Source organism: Triturus cristatus, chromosome 4_1 (genome assembly GCF_964204655.1).
Source record: "Triturus cristatus chromosome 4_1, aTriCri1.1, whole genome shotgun sequence".
Classification (NCBI taxonomy): Eukaryota; Metazoa; Chordata; class Amphibia; order Caudata; family Salamandridae; genus Triturus; species Triturus cristatus.
Window position 1 is genome coordinate 434964444 of NC_140585.1, and position 21046 is coordinate 434985489.

The window sequence follows — 21046 nt, forward strand, 5'->3', positions numbered from 1 at the left end:
CACGGTGGTTAAAGCTGAGATAGGGTTTTATTCCTCCCAAAAAGCTGCGGCAGGGTACCGGACTCATAAGGCAGAGTGTTATGAATATGGCGAACCTGTTGGGAAGTTACTTGCCCTGAAGACAAGACAAAAAATAATGAAGAGTCAGATATCTTCAATATGTAGTGGGGGAACTTTATATACTGACCCTGGGGACATAGTAGAAGTGTTTCACAAATGCTATCAAGATCTTTATACGGAGGTGAAGCAAGGCCCCTATAGTGACATCTATGTGAGGGCTAGTAAAGAATAAAGGACATTAGGGGAGGACGTAAGTGAGAGGCTTGAGACTGAATTCACACTTGAAGAGATACAAATAGCGATACAGCAGTCGGCCTCGGGTAAGGCAGCTGGCCCGGATAAAATTCCATCTGAATTTTATAAAATCTTTCAGGAAGAGCTAGCCCCCTTGCTCTGGGATTTATTTTTGGGATTACAACATCTTGGAAATCCGCCGGATTCTTGGAAGGGTACTAATATTGTCATCTTCCCCAAGAAGGGTAAGCCACTGGATAAGCCCACCTCATGTAGGCCCATTTCCCTAATAAACGCGGATGCAAAAATCTATTCTAAAATATTGGCGAACTGTCTCCAGAGGGTCATAGCAAGCCTTGTGTCACCCTGGCAACATGGCTTCGTACCAGGTCGAGATACAACAGATCACATAAGACGAGCCGTGGCCCTATTTGACATCATTGGGGAGACTAATGGACATTTAGCTATGATCCTTCTGGATGCGGAAAAAGCATTTGACCGTGTGTCATGGGAGTATCTATGGGGCATTTTGGCAGCTAAAGGGTTTGGACCCTGGGTCATCACAGCAATTAAAGCTATGTATAGAGCTCCCTACGCAAAATTACAGTTAATGGGTAGAGAATCTGGGATGATAAGAGTTTCGCGAGGAACTAGGCAAGGATGCCCTTGTTCTCCAATTTTATTTGCCCTTTACATAGACCCCTTCATTCAAACGATAATCGAGAATAAGACAATTGTCCCAGTCATGACCCAGGGATATGGAACCAAGATACTTGCTTACGCGATTACATTGCAATATTAACACCTAACCCTGAGGAAGCCATAAGGGAGATTGAAGATATTGCAATTTTATTTGGGAAGGAATCAGGGTATTTATTGAATAAATCAAAGACCCAAATAATTTGTACTAAAAATGTCATCTTTATGGATAATCGAAGAGTAAATACTGCTACCTATCTTGGAGTTAAGATCACTCCGGATATTAGGCAGATTGTTCAAATAAACCTAGATCCTGTGATCAGTAAAATAGCCTTAGACCTTAGGCAAATGAATTCACTTCACTTAACCATTATAGGGAGGGTTGAACATTCTCAAAATGGTAATGTTCCCTAAGGGCACTTCCGGTGGAAATAGAAGGATCTATAATTAAATCTCTAGATTCTATATTTAGCAGGTTTATTTGGCAATATGGTAAGGTTAAGAGATCTCTTACATTTTACTTTACCACAAGCACGGGGAGGGTGGGCTGCTCCTAATTTAACCTTTTACTATTGGGCTGCTTTTTTTACAACAAATGAGTATACTTTGTTTTGAAAATTCTGTTAATAAGGTACAGGAAAAGGAGCTCCCAACAATTTACGAACTGGCACTAGGGGAAAGGGCAAAAGCACTATTTTTACGTGAGTTGGAACCTAGTTATTATAAGAAAGTGCGATTTAAGATTATTTCTAGCGCCTGGAAAAATTGGGTCAGAATAAAAAAGCAAATGAATATCAAGAAGATAACAAAGTATACACCTATTTGGAAATCATCTTTATTTCCCCCTGTGTATTATGATGTTATAGCCAAACAATGGGAAAAATTAGGAGTACGGACAGTGGGGGATATCCAGCCAAACGGCCAATTATATTTGTTTAGCGAGCTGCAAAGAGAATTTGGAATCCCGGATGGACATTATCTTAAATATTTACAAATCAAGGGGGTTGTTGGTAAAATGAGACAGACAATATCGAGTGTCAAAATAGGGCTGTTTGAAACTATGGGGAAATCTGCCTGTAAAATTAAACACCTATATAGCTTGATGATGGAGCAAGCTCAGGATGATATAGATAAAATTGAAACAAAATGGACCAGTAAACTAGAGGATGAAGATGTTGATATCGATATGTCACTACAATTAGGTAAGAAAACGCTCCTATCAGCTAATTTAAAATCACAGCATTAAAAAATGATCTACAATTTATATTTTACTCCGGCTAAACTATTTGAATGGGGTAAAAGAGAGGATGATAAATGGCCTAGATGTGGGGTAGGACCAGCAGAAGATATCCATACGTTTTATGGGTGTGTAGAACTGGACTTGATAAAAACCGAACTGGTAAAGTTCTGGGCAAGGATCCTTGGCCAAACGTTGGAATTAACCCCTTCGCTCATATTGATTAAATATGATAGCAAGCTAGAATTAGACCAAGCTCAGCATCATATTCATTTCAGTTACTATAATCAGGTTACTTATTGCAACTAGATGGAAGGATCCATTGCCCCCATATTTTCACGAATTTCTGGGTGCTTTTACAGCTGTTTATAATCTTGAACAGGATTTGTATACCTGTAGAGGATATCAGGCTAGAAAATGGGGCACAAAATTATGGGCTCCTGTAACGAAATGGCTAAAAGGGAAAGGGTAATGTATAATAGATTAACTTGTGTTATTATAAATGTTTTGGATATATATTTTTCTTCTGTCATTCTCCATATTAATTTGGATTAATTGATAAGTATTGACAAAGTGTAACAAATTAAATGATTTCTTATATGTACTCAAGTGTAATATCTCTCTGAATAGCTATAAACAAATAAAAAAAAAAGAAAAAAAAAGAAATGCAATCCCCTATTGTCGGAATTGTTTTGGGCAAAAGGTGGTCGGAATTGTTTTGGACAAAAGGTGATAACTGATGTTGAGTGAAGCCGATTGCAATTTGTAGTTAGGCATTACTAACAAAATAAAGTGAGGACTAAATCCTAACTGAAACTGCTTCAATTTCACATGGATGGATGCTTCCTTGGCATGTTTGTTGGCCATAGCTACATGATTCTGCCTTCACATGATACTGGGGTCATTTAACGTTTGGCGGCCGCTGGACTGGTGGAAGCCGGTCTAAAACAACCATGTTAGCTGCTCACTGTACTTACTGTTCTGGGTCTTGCTGGGAATATTTGATAATAGTGCTACTCTACTCCCAACCTGGCAAGAGCACTTTCATAATTGTTTTTATTACAAATCGGCCACCTTCTTATCTCAGAGTTTTCAGTGTTTCCTTTGTTCTGAAAAAAGAAACCAGAACTAAAATTAAATGGCCATGATGCAAAGGAATTTTTCCCTTGTGCATGGGATGCATTGATGATTTTACCTGCCCATGATTGATGTTGCTTATATGGAAATATGAGCATGGAAAACATTTATATGGGATAGGTCTTCTGAAGCTCATGGACTGGGGGCACTTTAGCAGAGGTTGGTTATTCTAATGTTTTTGACATCAAATAGCCTAGGCTCTGCTGTTACAATAAAGATCATTGTTATATATGTTATGTTTGCGGATGACGTTTGACTGGTTTCAAAATATTAGAGTAAGGATTATTTGTTCCTGATAGGTGTCAGGTATAGTCTTCTTAATCTTTTGCATAATTGGCTGTGAGGATAACAGAGTAGTTGCCCATCATAGAGTGTGGACACCTATTATCAAGAAAGAGTTACAAAAACATTGTGTTGGCTTTTAGCAGGACATTCTGGAACGTTTTTGAAGATGCTGGGCGGATGTTTCCAGGAGCTTAGTGGTAAGAATGTCTGATATAGCAAAGCTCTCACCTAATGACTCGTTGTAGGAATTTCAAGTATTTCATTGACATCTGTACAGACTAGGGGGCAGTGTGATCCGTACTTGATAATATTCCTGGAATCTGTTTCAGGTGTTTTTATATTTAATACAATAGATGAAATTCATTGTTGCTCTTTTAAACCACTTTTTGATGTGTATAGTGTGCCTTGGCCATCTGCTGTATTTAAAAAATATATATTTACAGTTTTTTTGTAAAGTCCATACATACACCATGAAGGTTGTGGGAACTATGTACCTCAGTGCATTATTGAGTTATAATTTATTTGGAGAGTATATATGTAATGGACACATCCAGTGCTTAATTTGGACCGGTGGTTGCAGGTGGGGCTTACAGGCATTCATTTTTAGATACCAAGACTTTGTTTATCATATCAGACTTTGGCCCAGAAGATAACAGAGAGAGACAGAAAAGGGAGACAGAGGGTGGAAAAGAATGATGGGAACATAGTGGTAAACGGAGACATCTGGAGTGAGAAATAACTCGCAAGAGTGGGATAAGTGTGCAGGAAATGTATAGTGGTGAATGAAAGAGGCATGGGGTGGAATCAAAACTAGACAGCCTTGGTATTCATGAACACTGACATTCTGCTGCAACAATGGTTGGCCTTTGAGAAAACCTTGGGTCCTGGCACTCATTGTCCTACAAAATAAACACTGGCAACATAATCCGAAGAAAAAAAACATTTAGTCTAATCAAAGAATTAAACAAGTACAAAAATAGACATCATTAGAAGATAACAACATGACACTATCATGAAAGTTGATGCGTAGAAAGTGAGGGGGAAATGTCATAATCATGGATTTCAAGCCATAAATAGAGTGGCAAAATCAATTTAAGCAGCTATACTTGGTTATTCAGGGCATTTATTCTAGGGGAAGAGAGAGAATGTTTAGTTAAAAATCATCTGTTGAGGTCTTTGATGTAAGAGGGTGGAGACTGAGTGGAATGGAAGGGCATTCTAGATTTTAGGTTCATGCCTTATGTGGATTGAGAGACATGCCCAGAAGAGGATTTTGATAGTGTCGCTCGTTTTTAATGCGTGGGGTGTAAAGCAGGGTTTTGGTTGCTGGGTGTCCTGGAACTAACACAGACATTCAGTTTCTTAATGAGATATTATGGGGTGTTTTGGTAAAGGCCCATCTATGTCAGGCATGCCATGTAAGACAAGATTTCCCCATAAGACATCTAGTTTAGCTTTGCATGTGCAAGAATAATGTGGTCTGTTTTCTTTGTCCCAATCAAGAAGCAAATTGCTGCTTGGACTACAGCTGGAGCAAGTCAACTTATTCTGAGGCCGAAGGTGACGGCATGTCTGTAGGATACACCCACTCACCGTAAGCTTGACCAGTAATCACTGTGAAGCTTTCCAGCTGACTGGTCTAAAATATAAATGTTATCTCTGCTTGCTCTTAAGTAAGCAAAATATATATTTACTCTGTGCCTCACAGATACGCACAGTAACTTTATTCCTTTCTGACTCTTAATTGAGGCAGGGCTAAGCTGGGCATGCTGTCCCAGGCAGATTGCATCATGTTCAGGGGTCCTTCAGCTGCAGTGCACAGTTGATTAATCTTTCTTAAACAAATGTTCTGCTCCAATGAGTGTTGTGCCTCCCACCCTTCAGGAGTTGTGGTAGAAGTTTGTGATGGCTCAATATACTTCGGCTCATCTTCTGTCTCCTGTATTCTGTCAACCTTCTGTCAACCTCCACTCAACCTTCATGGTGGGAATGATGGTAGTTTTCTTGAGTTGTAATATGATTTGTAGGGAGAAACTTCACATATGTTGTATCACCTTCTTCCTGGGATCTTCTTCCTTGCATCTCCTTCATGCCAAATGCACATTATCACAGAGTATGAGTTAACACACATGTCTTCCCTAGACCACAGTATTTTTTTAACCTTCAATAAACGGATTTATGAGACAAGTCCCTTCTTAACTGCTATGCTATAAAAACCCTATGGGTTCTTTCCATCTCATAAACTGGCATTATGGAGGTCTAAAGCAAGTTTAAAAAGGGATTTAACAAATTTGGCCACTTCTTGATCTAGGTTGCAGCTGGAATACCCACATTCTGAACAGGGGTGGGCGTGACTGGCGTAGTTTTCTCTAGCATAATTACTCGTAATGACAGCAAAATCACTCATAATTATGCATAATTGTGTGAGAAGTGTAATCCAGCATTTAGTGCTATTCTCATGTCCAAAATAGGTTAGAAGATACATTTTGCGCTAAGAAAATAACACTCAATGCTACAGGTCACAAATAGAAGTGTGCTCCTGCAGTAGGATTTTTGCTCCAAATGACTCTTAATTACTTACGCTGGCATAATCACGTGATTTCAGTTATTTTGCATCATGAGATTAATGAATAATTACTAAAATTACCCATACTACTTCAGGGTAATAAAAAATGTGCCCAAGACTTATTCTGAGGTTATTACACCAAGAGCTGCTCACAAAACCTTCCAGTTCATTAAATTGATGTCAGACACTTTTTGGGGGGCAGTCAAGGGCTACTGGGACACAATTGTGGTTGTTAGACTTTTGCTTCTAGTGTCCAGGGACACATCCTACAATGGTTCTCTAAACTGGGCCAACTACACCCTTTCTGCAATGGACTGTCAGAATAGCGAGGGAGAGGAATCAAAGGCTCCTATGGGAGGTAGTATGAGAGGCAGAGGCTCAGTGCTCAAACAGTTAAAGAACTGACATATTATTTCACCATTTAAGTGCTTGTCTTACTACACACATTAATTGTGGTTCAGCAACAGGGTTTGACATTACCACCTACAGGCTTTAGTCAATTTATACATCATCTACAATGTCCTATACCAATTCATAGAGTCTCACCAGTTTTCCCTGTGACTCAGCAGAGATAAACGGTTATAAAAAGTGATGAGGCACAGGTGCAACTTCAATAATCAATCACCATATTGAATTCCCTAAAGGGTAGTTCAGTCAGTTCTTGAGAGCAAAAGAGTTCATGCTGGCAAACATCTAACTGCGGACACATCTTTGTGTGAACCCTGCTGTGTTGCTTACAGGACTTGTTTGTTGCCTCCAAAAATATGAATATGTTTCAAGCCCTGTTGAATCAATGCTGGCCTAACATGTTGGTAATATTTTCCAGTGGAGATGTCCCTCATCCTGGGATCTATAGATGCAGATGCAATACTTATTGCACCACCTTTTATTATTATTTTCTAACCACTGACCCTTCTGGATTGAGCTACATTAGGAGACCCTGTTAAGGGCATGAGTGGCACCAATGGGTGTTGATGTGCTTGTGTGCTATCAGACCATTCATCTCAGTTGATCAGATAGCTGTTTGTCACCCTTTTTCACCAATGTAGTTCCCCTGAATGTGGAGATGCTGATCTAGAGTAAAGAAGACCCCTCTAGGTGACCATTTCTACCTTTAATGGAACTACACTAAACTGGAGGTAAGCTGAAATTCTTGGTGTTCTATCTCCAAAAATTGAACTCCGAGACACTTTGTTGACATTATGCCAGTACACTGAATCAGTACTATACAATTTTCACCAGCTTTCATATTTGTGATCTGTTTAATCATAAACTGTAATTGTTTGTAGTCCCCAATACAAAGTGTCCAACCATTAGCAAGGGGGTTGAGGTCAATTTTCCAGCACAGTGTTTGCAGTTGTTTAGTTGATGCAAACATTATATATTTGTGAACATTGTGTCTTGTTAAATCATTTCCCTGTTTCAAAACAGAAACTGTATTTTCTGCATTGTAGCTCCATCAATATAATACAGTTACTGCTTTACAGTCATTTTGTGATTGCAAACAATGTTTGTGATGATCGGGTTTCTGGTTGAGGGGGTGAAACCCTACTCAGGCAATAGCCACAATCCTGGACAGAGTGAACCACATAAAGTCATTAAATTAACCTGCGCTTATCCCTCTGGTAGCTTGACACAAAAGCAATCAGGCTTTTCTTAGAGTCAATGTGCAAAGTATTTATGCAGCACTTAACCCCTTCGCTGCTAGGCCTTTTCCCCTCCTGTGCTAAGCCCTTTTTGGGCTATTTGAGGTAGTGCGCGCTTAGGCCCCTGTAACTTTTTGACCACATTAGGTATCCACGCCAAATTTGCGTCCTTTTCTTCCAACATCTTGGGGATTCTAAAGGTACCCAGGGTTTGTGGATTCTCCTAGAGGGTTCCCAGAAATTAGTCAAAATACAGCAATTTTTTTTTTTTTTGTGAAAAATGTGAAAAATGGGCTGCAAATGAAAGCTTCTGGGTTTTTCTCTGCAAATGGTATCAAAAAAGGGTTTGTGGGGCTGAAATCACAATTTCTCCAGCTTTTAGGGAATGACAGACTTTTGTTAGAAAACCAACATTTTTTACACAGTTTTGGCATTTTTCTGGGACATACCCTATTTTTGCTATTTTTTGTGCTTTCAACCTCCTTCCAGTTAACGGTAGAAAAGGGTAACAAAACAATAATGGATCCTGGAAAGCTATACATTTTTGAAAAGTAGATAAAATTCTGAATTCAGCAAGGGGTCATTTGCGTAGATCCATCAAGGTTTCTTTATAGAAATTTACAGGCAAATATAGGAAAAATTAAAAATTTGTTGAAAAAAGCAGCCTCTTGAGTCAACGTTTTTACCTGTAACTTCTTCGAATTATGACATCTCTTTGAAAGCAATGTACCGTTACATCCGGTAGACCTTCCTGGTTGTGGGGACATATAGGACTTGTAGGTTCATCAAGAGCCCAACGAACCCAGAGTAGAAAAATGAGCAGCATTTTGTAATGTTTTTTTTTTTTGGTCCGGGTATATAGCAATTATTGTGGGAAAATGTATACTTGGAAAAATCGGTATGAAAGTCACCTATGTATTTCTGAAATGGGAACAAATTACAGAGTTCAGAAACAGTGCATATTTGCACATTTTCGAAATTGGGAATACTCATATTTGCATGACAATTATTGGTCATTTTTCAAAATGACTTTTTTTTTACACAATGTCTTTCATTTGGAAGGGAGAAATGCATCAAAAATCAATAGGTAATAACAGTTGCTTTACAAATTTGAACTACCCTAAGTCTCCCGAGAAAAATGGTACCTCACTTGTGTGGGTAGGCATAGTGCCCACGACAGGAAGTGGCTCAAAACCTAAGGTGAACACACCACATTTTCACACTGAAAATTTACACTTTTTTTGCAAAGAGTCTAGCTGTAGTTTTTGAACCCTAGCCCTGCCAGCACCTAGGGAAACCTAGCAAACCTATACATTTTTGAAAACTAGACACCCAGGGGAATCCAGGATGGGGTGACTTGACTGCCTCCCACCATGGTCTGTTACCCAGAATCCCTTGCAAACGTAAAAAATTGACAAAAAAAACACATTTTCCCCACATTTCTGTGATGGAAAGTTCTGGAATCTGCGTGGATCCACAAATTTCCACCCACCCCGCGTTCCCCAAAGTCCTACGAGAAAAATGGTACCTCACTTGTGCGGGTCGGCCTAGTGCCCGCGGCAGGAAACGGCGCAAAACGCAACGTGGTTTTGCAGTGAAAAATGACCCTTTTTTTGGCAAAGTGACTAGCTGTAGATTTTGTACCCTAGCCCTGCCGGCACCTAGGGAAACCTAGCAAACCTATACATTTCTGAAAACTAGACACCCAGGGGAATCCAGGATGGGGTGACTTGACTGCCTCCCACCATGGTCTGTTACCCAGAAACCCTTGCAAACGTAAAAAATTGAAAAAAAAAACACATTTTCCCCACATTTCTGTGATGGAAAGTTCTGGAATCTGCGTGGATCCACAAATTTCCACCCACCCCGCGTTCCCCAAAGTCCTACGAGAAAAATGGTACCTCACTTGTGCGGGTCGGCCTAGTGCCCGCGACAGGAAACGGCGCAAAACGCAACGTGGTTTTGGAGTAAAAAATGACCCTTTTTTTGGCAAAGTGACTAGCTGTAGATTTTGTACCCTAGCCCTGCCGGCACCTAGGGAAACCTAGCAAACCTATACATTTCTGAAAACTAGACACCCAGGGGAATCCAGGATGGGGTGACTTGACTGCCTCCCACCATGGTCTGTTACCCAGAATCCCTTGCAAACGTAAAAAATTGACAAAAAAAACACATTTTCCCCAAATTTCTGTGATGGAAAGTTCTGGAATCTGCGTGGATCCACAAATTTCCACCCACCCCGCGTTCCCCAAAGTCCTACGAGAAAAATGGTACCTCACTTGTGCGGGTCGGCCTAGTGCCCGCGACAGGAAACGGCGCAAAACGCAACGTGGTTTTGGAGTGAAAATTGACCCTTTTTTTGGCAAAGTGACTAGCTGTAGATTTTGTACCCTAGCCCTGCCGGCAACTAGGGAAACCTAGCAAACCTATACATTTTTGAAAACTAGACACCCAGGGGAATCCAGGATGGGGTGACTTGACTGCCTCCCACCATGGTCTGTTACCCAGAATCCTTTGTAAACGTAAAAAATTGACAAAAAAAACACATTTTCCCCACATTTCTGTGATGGAAAGTTCTGGAACCTGCGTGGATCCACAAATTTCCACCCACCCCGCGATCCCCAAAGTCCTACGAGAAAAATGGTACCTCACTTGTGCGGGTCGGCCTAGTGCCCGCGACAGGAAACAGCGCAAAACGCAACGTGGTTTTGGAGGGAAATTTGACCCTTATTTTGGCAAAGTGACTAGCTGTAGATTTTGTGCCCTAGATCTGCCGGCACCTAGGGAAACCTAGCAAACCTATACATTTTTGAAAACTAGACACCCAGGGGAATCCAGGATGGGGTGACTTGACTGCCTCCCACCATGGTCTGTTACCCAGAATCCCTAGCAAACGTAAAAAATTGACAAAAAAAACACATTTTCCCCACATTTCTGTGATGGAAAGTTCTGGAATCTGCGTGGATCCACAAATTTCCACCCACCCCGCGTTCCCCAAAGTCCTACGAGAAAAATGGTACCTCACTTGTGCGGGTCGGCCTAGTGCCCGCGACAGGAAACGGCGCAAAACGCAACGTGGTTTTGGAGTGAAAAATGACCCTTTTTTTGGCAAAGTGACTAGCTGTAGATTTTGTACCCTAGCCCTGCCGGCACCTAGGGAAACCTAGCAAACCTATACATTTCTGAAAACTAGACACCCAGGGGAATCCAGGATGGGGTGACTTGACTGCCTCCCACCATGGTCTGTTACCCAGAATCCCTTGCAAACGTAAAAAATTGAAAAAAAAAACAAATTTTCCCCACATTTCTGTGATGGAAAGTTCTGGAATCTGCGTGGATCCACAAATTTCCACCCACCCCGCGTTCCCCAAAGTCCTACGAGAAAAATGGTACCTCACTTGTGCGGGTCGGCCTAGTGCCCGCGACAGGAAACGGCGCAAAACGCAACGTGGTTTTGGAGTGAAAAATGACCCTTTTTTTGGCAAAGTGACTAGCTGTAGATTTTGTACCCTAGCCCTGCCGGCACCTAGGGAAACCTAGCAAACCTATACATTTCTGAAAACTAGACACCCAGGGGAATCCAGGATGGGGTGACTTGACTGCCTCCCACCATGGTCTGTTACCCAGAATCCCTAGCAAACGTAAAAAATTGACAAAAAAAACACATTTTCCCCACATTTCTGTGATGGAAAGTTCTGGAATCTGCGTGGATCCACAAATTTCCACCCACCCCGCGTTCCCCAAAGTCCTACGAGAAAAATGGTACCTCACTTGTGCGGGTCGGCCTAGTGCCCGCGACAGGAAACGGCGCAAAACGCAACGTGGTTTTGAAGTGAAAAATGACCCTTTTTTTGGCAAAGTGACTAGCTGTAGATTTTGTACCCTAGCCCTGCCGGCACCTAGGGAAACCTAGCAAACCTATACATTTCTGAAAACTAGACACCCAGGGGAATCCAGGATGGGGTGACTTGACTGCCTCCCACCATGGTCTGTTACCCAGAATCCCTTGCAAACGTAAAAAATTGAAAAAAAAAACACATTTTCCCCACATTTCTGTGATGGAAAGTTCTGGAATCTGCGTGGATCCACAAATTTCCACCCACCCCGCGTTCCCCAAAGTCCTACGAGAAAAATGGTACCTCACTTGTGCGGGTCGGCCTAGTGCCCGCGACAGGAAATGGCGCAAAACGCAACGTGGTTTTGGAGTGAAAAATGACCCTTTTTTTGGCAAAGTGACTAGCTGTAGATTTTGTACCCTAGCCCTGCCGGCACCTAGGGAAACCTAGCAAACCTATACATTTTTGAAAACTAGACACCCAGGGGAATCCAGGATGGGGTGACTTGACTGCCTCCCACCATGGTCTGTTACCCAGAATCCCTCGCAAACGTAAAAAATTGACAAAAAAAACACATTTTCCCCACATTTCTGTGATGGAAAGTTCTGGAATCTGCGTGGATCCACAAATTTCCACCCACCCCGCGTTCCCCAAAGTCCTACGAGAAAAATGGTACCTCACTTGTGCGGGTCGGCCTAGTGCCCGCGACAGGAAACGGCGCAAAACGCAACGTGGTTTTGGAGTGAAAAATGACCCTTTTTTTGGCAAAGTGACTAGCTGTAGATTTTGTACCCTAGCCCTGCCGGCAACTAGGGAAACCTAGCAAACCTATACATTTTTGAAAACTAGACACCCAGGGGAATCCAGGATGGGGTGACTTGACTGCCTCCCACCATGGTCTGTTACCCAGAATCCCTTGCAAACGTAAAAAATTGACAAAAAAACCACATTTTCCCCACATTTCTGTGATGGAAAGTTCTGGAATCTGCGTGGATCCACAAATTTCCACCCACCCCGCGTTCCCCAAAGTCCTACGAGAAAAATGGTACCTCACTTGTGCGGGTCGGCCTAGTGCCCGCGACAGGAAACGGCGCAAAACGCAACGTGGTTTTGGAGTGAAAATTGACCCTTTTTTTGTCAAAGTGACTAGCTGTAGATTTTGTACCCTAGCCCTGCCGGCAACTAGGGAAACCTAGCGAACCTATACATTTTTGAAAACTAGACACCCAGGGGTATCCAGGATGGGGTGACTTGACTGCCTCCCACCATGGTCTGTTACCCAGAATCCCTTGCAAACGTAAAAAATTGACAAAAAAAACACATTTTCCCCACATTTCTGTGATGGAAAGTTCTGGAACCTGCGTGGATCCACAAATTTCCACCCACCCCGCGTTCCCCAAAGTCCTACGAGAAAAATGGTACCTCACTTGTGTGGGTCGGCCTAGTGCCCGCAACAGGAAATAGCGCAAAACGCAAAGTGGTTTTGGAGTGAAAAATGACCCTTTTTTTGGCAAAGTGACTAGCTGTAGATTTTGTACCCTAGCCCTGCCGGCACCTAGGGAAACCTAGCAAACCTATACATTTCTGAAAACTAGACACCCGGCGGTTTCCAGGGAGGTATGGCTTGCGTGGATCCCCCAACGTTTCCTTACCCAGAATCCCCTGCAAACCTCAATTTTTGCCCAAAAAATCACTTTTTTCACACATTTTGGGGTGGGAAAGTAGTGGCATCACCGGGCTCACACAAATTTACCACCACCCAGCGTTCCCCCAGGTCTCCCGGTAAAAATGGTGCCTCACTTGTGTGGGAGGCCCAAGTACCCGCGGCAGGCAAGGGCCCCAAACGTAGTGAGGCGACCTCAAGATGGCCTATCGCCAAACCACCTGGTTTTGCAAGGGGGGTCACTTTGGTTTTTGGCCCGGTGCGCGGCGGCCATCTAGGGAAACCTACCAAACCCAGGCATTTTTGAAAACTAGACACCCGGCGGCTTCCAGGGAGGTATGGCTTGCGTGGATCCCCCAACGTTTCCTTACCCAGAATCCCCTGCAAACCTCAATTTTTGCCCAAAAAATCACTTTTTTCACACATTTTGGGGTGGGAAAGTAGTGGCATCACCGGGCTCACACAAATTTACCACCACCCAGCGTTCCCCCAGGTCTCCCGGTAAAAATGGTGCCTCACTTGTGTGGGAGGCCCAAGTACCCGCGGCAGGCAAGGGCCCCAAACGTAGTGAGGCCACCTCAAGATGGCCTATCGCCAAACCACCTGGTTTTGCATGGGGGGTCACTTTGGTTTTTGGCCCGGTGCGCGGCGGCCATCTAGGGAAACCTACCAAACCCAGGCATTTTTGAAAACTAGACACCCGGCGGCTTCCAGGGAGGTATGGCTTGCGTGGATCCCCCAACGTTTCCTTACCCAGAATCCCCTGCAAACCTCAATTTTTGCCCAAAAAATCACTTTTTTCACACATTTTGGGGTGGGAAAGTAGTGGCATCACCGGGCTCACACAAATTTACCACCACCCAGCGTTCCCCCAGGTCTCCCGGTAAAAATGGTGCCTCACTTGTGTGGGAGGCCCAAGTACCCGCGGCAGGCAAGGGCCCCAAACGTAGTGAGGCGACATCAAGATGGCCTATCGCCAAACCACCTGGTTTTGCAAGGGGGGTCACTTTGGTTTTTGGCCCGGTGCGCGGCAGCCATCTAGGGAAACCTACCAAACCCAGGCATTTTTGAAAACTAGACACCCGGCGGCTTCCAGGGAGGTATGGCTTGCGTGGATCCCCCAACGTTTCCTTACCCAGAATCCCCTGCAAACCTCAATTTTTGCTCAAAAAATCACCTTTTTCACACATTTTGGGGTGGGAAAGTAGTGGCATCACCGGGCTCACACAAATTTACCACCACCCAGCGTTCCCCCAGGTCTCCCGGTAAAAATGGTGCCTCACTTGTATGGGAGGCCCAAGTACCCGCGGCAGGCAAGGGCCCCAAACGTAGTGAGGCGACCTCAAGATGGCCTATCGCCAAACCACCTGGTTTTGCAAGGGGGGTCACTTTGGTTTTTGGCCCGGTGCGCGGCGGCCATCTAGGGAAACCTACCAAACCCAGGCATTTTTGAAAACTAGACACCCGGCGGCTTCCAGGGAGGTATGGCTTGCGTGGATCCCCCAACGTTTCCTTACCCAGAATCCCCTGCAAACCTCAATTTTTGCCCAAAAAATCACTTTTTTCACACATTTTGGGGTGGGAAAGTAGTGGCATCACCGGGCTCACACAAATTTACCACCACCCAGCGTTCCCCCAGGTCTCCCGGTAAAAATGGTGCCTCACTTGTGTGGGAGGCCCAAGTACCCGCGGCAGGCAAGGGCCCCAAACGTAGTGAGGCGACATCAAGATGGCCTATCGCCAAACCACCTGGTTTTGCAAGGGGGGTCACTTTGGTTTTTGGCCCGGTGCGCGGCGGCCATCTAGGGAAACCTACCAAACCCAGGCATTTTTGAAAACTAGACACCCGGCGGCTTCCAGGGAGGTATGGCTTGCGTGGATCCCCCAACGTTTCCTTACCCAGAATCCCCTGCAAACCTCAATTTTTGCCCAAAAAATCACTTTTTTCACACATTTTGGGGTGGGAAAGTAGTGGCATCACCGGGCTCACACAAATTTACCACCACCCAGCGTTCCCCCAGGTCTCCCGGTAAAAATGGTGCCTCACTTGTGTGGGAGGCCCAAGTACCCGCGGCAGGCAAGGGCCCCAAACGTAGTGAGGCCACCTCAAGATGGCCTATCGCCAAACCACCTGGTTTTGCAAGGGGGGTCACTTTGGTTTTTGGCCCGGTGCGCGGCGGCCATCTAGGGAAACCTACCAAACCCAGGCATTTTTGAAAACTAGACACCCGGCGGCTTCCAGGGAGGTATGGCTTGCGTGGATCCCCCAACGTTTCCTTACCCAGAATCCCCTGCAAACCTCAATTTTTGCTCAAAAAATCACTTTTTTCACACATTTTGGGGTGGGAAAGTAGTGGCATCACCGGGCTCACACAAATTTACCACCACCCAGCGTTCCCCCAGGTCTCCCGGTAAAAATGGTGCCTCACTTGTGTGGGAGGCCCAAGTACCCGCGGCAGGCAAGGGCCCCAAAGGTAGTGAGGCCACCTCAAGATGGCCTATCGCCAAACCACCTGGTTTTGCAAGGGGGGTCACTTTGGTTTTTGGCCCGGTGCGCGGCGGCCATCTAGGGAAACCTACCAAACCCAGGCATTTTTGAAAACTAGACACCCGGCGGCTTCCAGGGAGGTATGGCTTGCGTGGATCCCCCAACGTTTCCTTACCCAGAATCCCCTGCAAACCTCAATTTTTGCTCAAAAAATCACTTTTTTCACACATTTTGGGGTGGGAAAGTAGTGGCATCACCGGGCTCACACAAATTTACCACCACCCAGCGTTCCCCCAGGTCTCCCGGTAAAAATGGTGCCTCACTTGTGTGGGAGGCCCAAGTACCCGCGGCAGGCAAGGGCCCCAAAGGTAGTGAGGCCACCTCAAGATGGCCTATCGCCAAACCACCTGGTTTTGCAAGGGGGGTCACTTTGGTTTTTGGCCCGGTGCGCGGCGGCCATCTAGGGAAACCTACCAAACCCAGGCATTTTTGAAAACTAGACACCCGGCGGCTTCCAGGGAGGTATGGCTTGCGTGGATCCCCCAACGTTTCCTTACCCAGAATCCCCTGCAAACCTCAATTTTTGCTCAAAAAATCACTTTTTTCACCCATTTTGGGGTGGGAAAGTAGTGGCATCACCGGGCTCACACAAATTTACCACCACCCAGCGTTCCCCCAGGTCTCCCGGTAAAAATGGTGCCTCACTTGTGTGGGAGGCCCAAGTACCCGCGGCAGGCAAGGGCCCCAAACGTAGTGAGGCCACCTCAAGATGGCCTATCGCCAAACCACCTGGTTTTGCAAGGGGGGTCTCTTTGGTTTTTGGCCCGGTGCGCGGCGGCCATCTAGGGAAACCTACCAAACCCAGGCATTTTTGAAAACTAGACACCCGGCGGCTTCCAGGGAGGTATGGCTTGCGTGGATCCCCCAACGTTTCCTTACCCAGAATCCCCTGCAAACCTCAATTTTTGCTCAAAAAATCACTTTTTTCACACATTTTGGGGTGGGAAAGTAGTGGCATCACCGGGCTCACACAAATTTACCACCACCCAGCGTTCCCCCAGGTCTCCCGGTAAAAATGGTGCCTCACTTGTGTGGGAGGTCTAAGTACCCGCGGCAGGCAAGGACAACAAACGTAGTGAGGCGACATTTGGGATAGGCAATGTTGATGTTGCCTCACTACGTTTGGGGCCCTTGCCTGCCGCGGGTACTTGGGCCTCCCACACAAGTGAGGCACCATTTTTACCGGGAGACCTGGGGGAACGCTGGGTGGTGGTAAATTTGTGTGAGCCCGGTGATGCCACTACTTTCCCACCCCAAAATGTGTGAAAAAAGTGATTTTTTGAGCAAAAATTGAGGTTTGCAGGGGATTCTGGGTAAGGAAACGTTGGGGGATCCACGCAAGCCATACCTCCCTGGAAGCCGCCGGGTGTCTAGTTTTCAAAAATGCCTGGGTTTGGTAGGTTTCCCTAGATGGCCGCCGCGCACCGGGCCAAAAACCAAAGTGACCCCCCTTGCAAAACCAGGTGGTTTGGCGATAGGCCATCTTGAGGTGGCCTCACTACCTTTGGGGCCCTTGCCTGCCGCGGGTACTTGGGCCTCCCACACAAGTGAGGCACCATTTTTACCGGGAGACCTGGGGGAACGCTGGGTGGTGGTAAATTTGTGTGAGCCCGGTGATGCCACTACTTTCCCACCCCAAAATGTGTGAAAAAAGTGATTTTTTGAGCAAAAATTGAGGTTTGCAGGGGATTCTGGGTAAGGAAACGTTGGGGGATCCACGCAAGCCATACCTCCCTGGAAGCCGCCGGGTGTCTAGTTTTCAAAAATGCCTGGGTTTGGTAGGTTTCCCTAGATGGCCGCCGCGCACCGGGCCAAAAACCAAAGTGACCCCCCTTGCAAAACCAGGTGGTTTGGCGATAGGCCATCTTGAGGTGGCCTCACTACCTTTGGGGCCCTTGCCTGCCGCGGGTACTTGGGCCTCCCACACAAGTGAGGCACCATTTTTACCGGGAGACCTGGGGGAACGCTGGGTGGTGGTAAATTTGTGTGAGCCCGGTGATGCCACTACTTTCCCACCCCAAAATGTGTGAAAAAAGTGATTTTTTGAGCAAAAATTGAGGTTTGCAGGGGATTCTGGGTAAGGAAACGTTGGGGGATCCACGCAAGCCATACCTCCCTGGAAGCCGCCGGGTGTCTAGTTTTCAAAAATGCCTGGGTTTGGTAGGTTTCCCTAGATGGCCGCCGCGCACCGGGCCAAAAACCAAAGTGACCCCCCTTGCAAAACCAGGTGGTTTGGCGATAGGCCATCTTGAGGTGGCCTCACTACGTTTGGGGCCCTTGCCTGCCGCGGGTACTTGGGCCTCCCACACAAGTGAGGCACCATTTTTACCGGGAGACCTGGGGGAACGCTGGGTGGTGGTAAATTTGTGTGAGCCCGGTGATGCCACTACTTTCCCACCCCAAAATGTGTGAAAAAAGTGATTTTTTGAGCAAAAATTGAGGTTTGCAGGGGATTCTGGGTAAGGAAACGTTGGGGGATCCACGCAAGCCATACCTCCCTGGAAGCCGCCGGGTGTCTAGTTTTCAAAAATGCCTGGGTTTGGTAGGTTTCCCTAGATGGCCGCCGCGCACCGGGCCAAAAACCAAAGTGACCCCCCTTGCAAAACCAGGTGGTTTGGCGATAGGCCATCTTGAGGTGGCCTCACTACCTTTGGGGCCCTTGCCTGCCGCGGGTACTTGGGCCTCCCACACAAGTGAGGCACCATTTTTACCGGGAGACCTGGGGGAACGCTGGGTGGTGGTAAATTTGTGTGAGCCCGGTGATGCCACTACTTTCCCACCCCAAAATGTGTGAAAAAAGTGATTTTTTGAGCAAAAATTGAGGTTTGCAGGGGATTCTGGGTAAGGAAACGTTGGGGGATCCACGCAAGCCATACCTCCCTGGAAGCCGCCGGGTGTCTAGTTTTCAAAAATGCCTGGGTTTGGTAGGTTTCCCTAGATGGCCGCCGCGCACCGGGCCAAAAACCAAAGTGACCCCCCTTGCAAAACCAGGTGGTTTGGCGATAGGCCATCTTGAGGTGGCCTCACTACGTTTGGGGCCCTTGCCTGCCGCGGGTACTTGGGCCTCCCACACAAGTGAGGCACCATTTTTACCGGGAGACCTGGGGGAACGCTGGGTGGTGGTAAATTTGTGTGAGCCCGGTGATGCCACTACTTTCCCACCCCAAAATGTGTGAAAAAAGTGATTTTTTGAGCAAAAATTGAGGTTTGCAGGGGATTCTGGGTAAGGAAACGTTGGGGGATCCACGCAAGCCATACCTCCCTGGAAGCCGCCGGGTGTCTAGTTTTCAAAAATGCCTGGGTTTGGTAGGTTTCCCTAGATGGCCGCCGCGCACCGGGCCAAAAACCAAAGTGACCCCCCTTGCAAAACCAGGTGGTTTGGCGATAGGCCATCTTGAGGTGGCCTCACTACGTTTGGGGCCCTTGCCTGCCGCGGGTACTTGGGCCTCCCACACAAGTGAGGCACCATTTTTACCGGGAGACCTGGGGGAACGCTGGGTGGTGGTAAATTTGTGTGAGCCCGGTGATGCCACTACTTTCCCACCCCAAAATGTGTGAAAAAAGTGATTTTTTGAGCAAAAATTGAGGTTTGCAGGGGATTCTGGGTAAGGAAACGTTGGGGGATCCACGCAAGCCATACCTCCCTGGAAGCCGCCGGGTGTCTAGTTTTCAAAAATGCCTGGGTTTGGTAGGTTTCCCTAGATGGCCGCCGCGCACCGGGCCAAAAACCAAAGTGACCCCCCTTGCAAAACCAGGTGGTTTGGCGATAGGCCATCTTGAGGTGGCCTCACTACGTTTGGGGCCCTTGCCTGCCGCGGGTACTTGGGCCTCCCACACAAGTGAGGCACCATTTTTACCGGGAGACCTGGGGGAACGCTGGGTGGTGGTAAATTTGTGTGAGCCCGGTGATGCCACTACTTTCCCACCCCAAAATGTGTGAAAAAAGTGATTTTTTGAGCAAAAATTGAGGTTTGCAGGGGATTCTGGGTAAGGAAACGTTGGGGGATCCACGCAAGCCATACCTCCCTGGAAGCCGCCGGGTGTCTAGTTTTCAAAAATGCCTGGGTTTGGTAGGTTTCCCTAGATGGCCGCCGCGCACCGGGCCAAAAACCAAAGTGACCCCCCTTGCAAAACCAGGTGGTTTGGCGATAGGCCATCTTGAGGTGGCCTCACTACCTTTGGGGCCCTTGCCTGCCGCGGGTACTTGGGCCTCCCACACAAGTGAGGCACCATTTTTACCGGGAGACCTGGGGGAACGCTGGGTGGTGGTAAATTTGTGTGAGCCCGGTGATGCCACTACTTTCCCACCCCAAAATGTGTGAAAAAAGTGATTTTTTGAGCAAAAATTGAGGTTTGCAGGGGATTCTGGGTAAGGAAACGTTGGGGGATCCACGCAAGCCATACCTCCCTGGAAGCCGCCGGGTGTCTAGTTTTCAAAAATGCCTGGGTTTGGTAGGTTTCCCTAGATGGCCGCCGAGCCCTGGGCAAAAAACAAAAGTAACCCCCCTTGCATAACCAGATTACCTATTGTTACTACAGCGTGAGAATTTAGGAATAATACTGCAAAGAAAATGTGGCAGACAATTTGAGGTTTACAGGACAATGGGGATAAAAAATATTTTTCAAATCACTAGAGAGACATCACCATGAACTCCCAAAGGTTTTCGACAATATCTACAGTTGGTGGGTTATTCTTACATGGAAAGTGTACCTTGGCAGAGAAACAAAAAAAAAAGATTCCTGCACAACCATCTATTCCTCAAACACACACACATACTGGTTGGATTTGGCACGAGGGCAAGTCATGGTTCAGTGTATTAAATTTTATTAACAAGAGATTTCACAAATATGAAATGCACTGTCAATAATTAAATTCACAAAAAACCAAACCAATGACTTGCAGCTCGTGAGCTGTAAAGCCACGTCAAGGCACCAACCGCTTTACAGGCCATTCACACACCTTTCATACGTGATACAAACAAGACCATTCGCACCACCAGGTACAAAAGCAACACAGTACAAAAATCACCAAAAAGGGACAAGGTACACCCTGCTTCAAAAAAACAAATATTACTGCACAGTCATCTAACCCGCAAGCACACGCACATACTGGTTGGATTTGGCACGAGGGTGAG

At 46.0% G+C, this 21046-nt stretch overlaps 1 pseudogene; it reads left to right on the forward strand.

Annotated features, from left to right (window-relative positions):
* The first annotated feature begins 2098 nt into the window (after nt 1-2098).
* LOC146855082 (apolipoprotein L3-like) overlaps nt 2099-21046 on the forward strand; it is a 28179-nt pseudogene continuing 9231 nt past the window's right edge.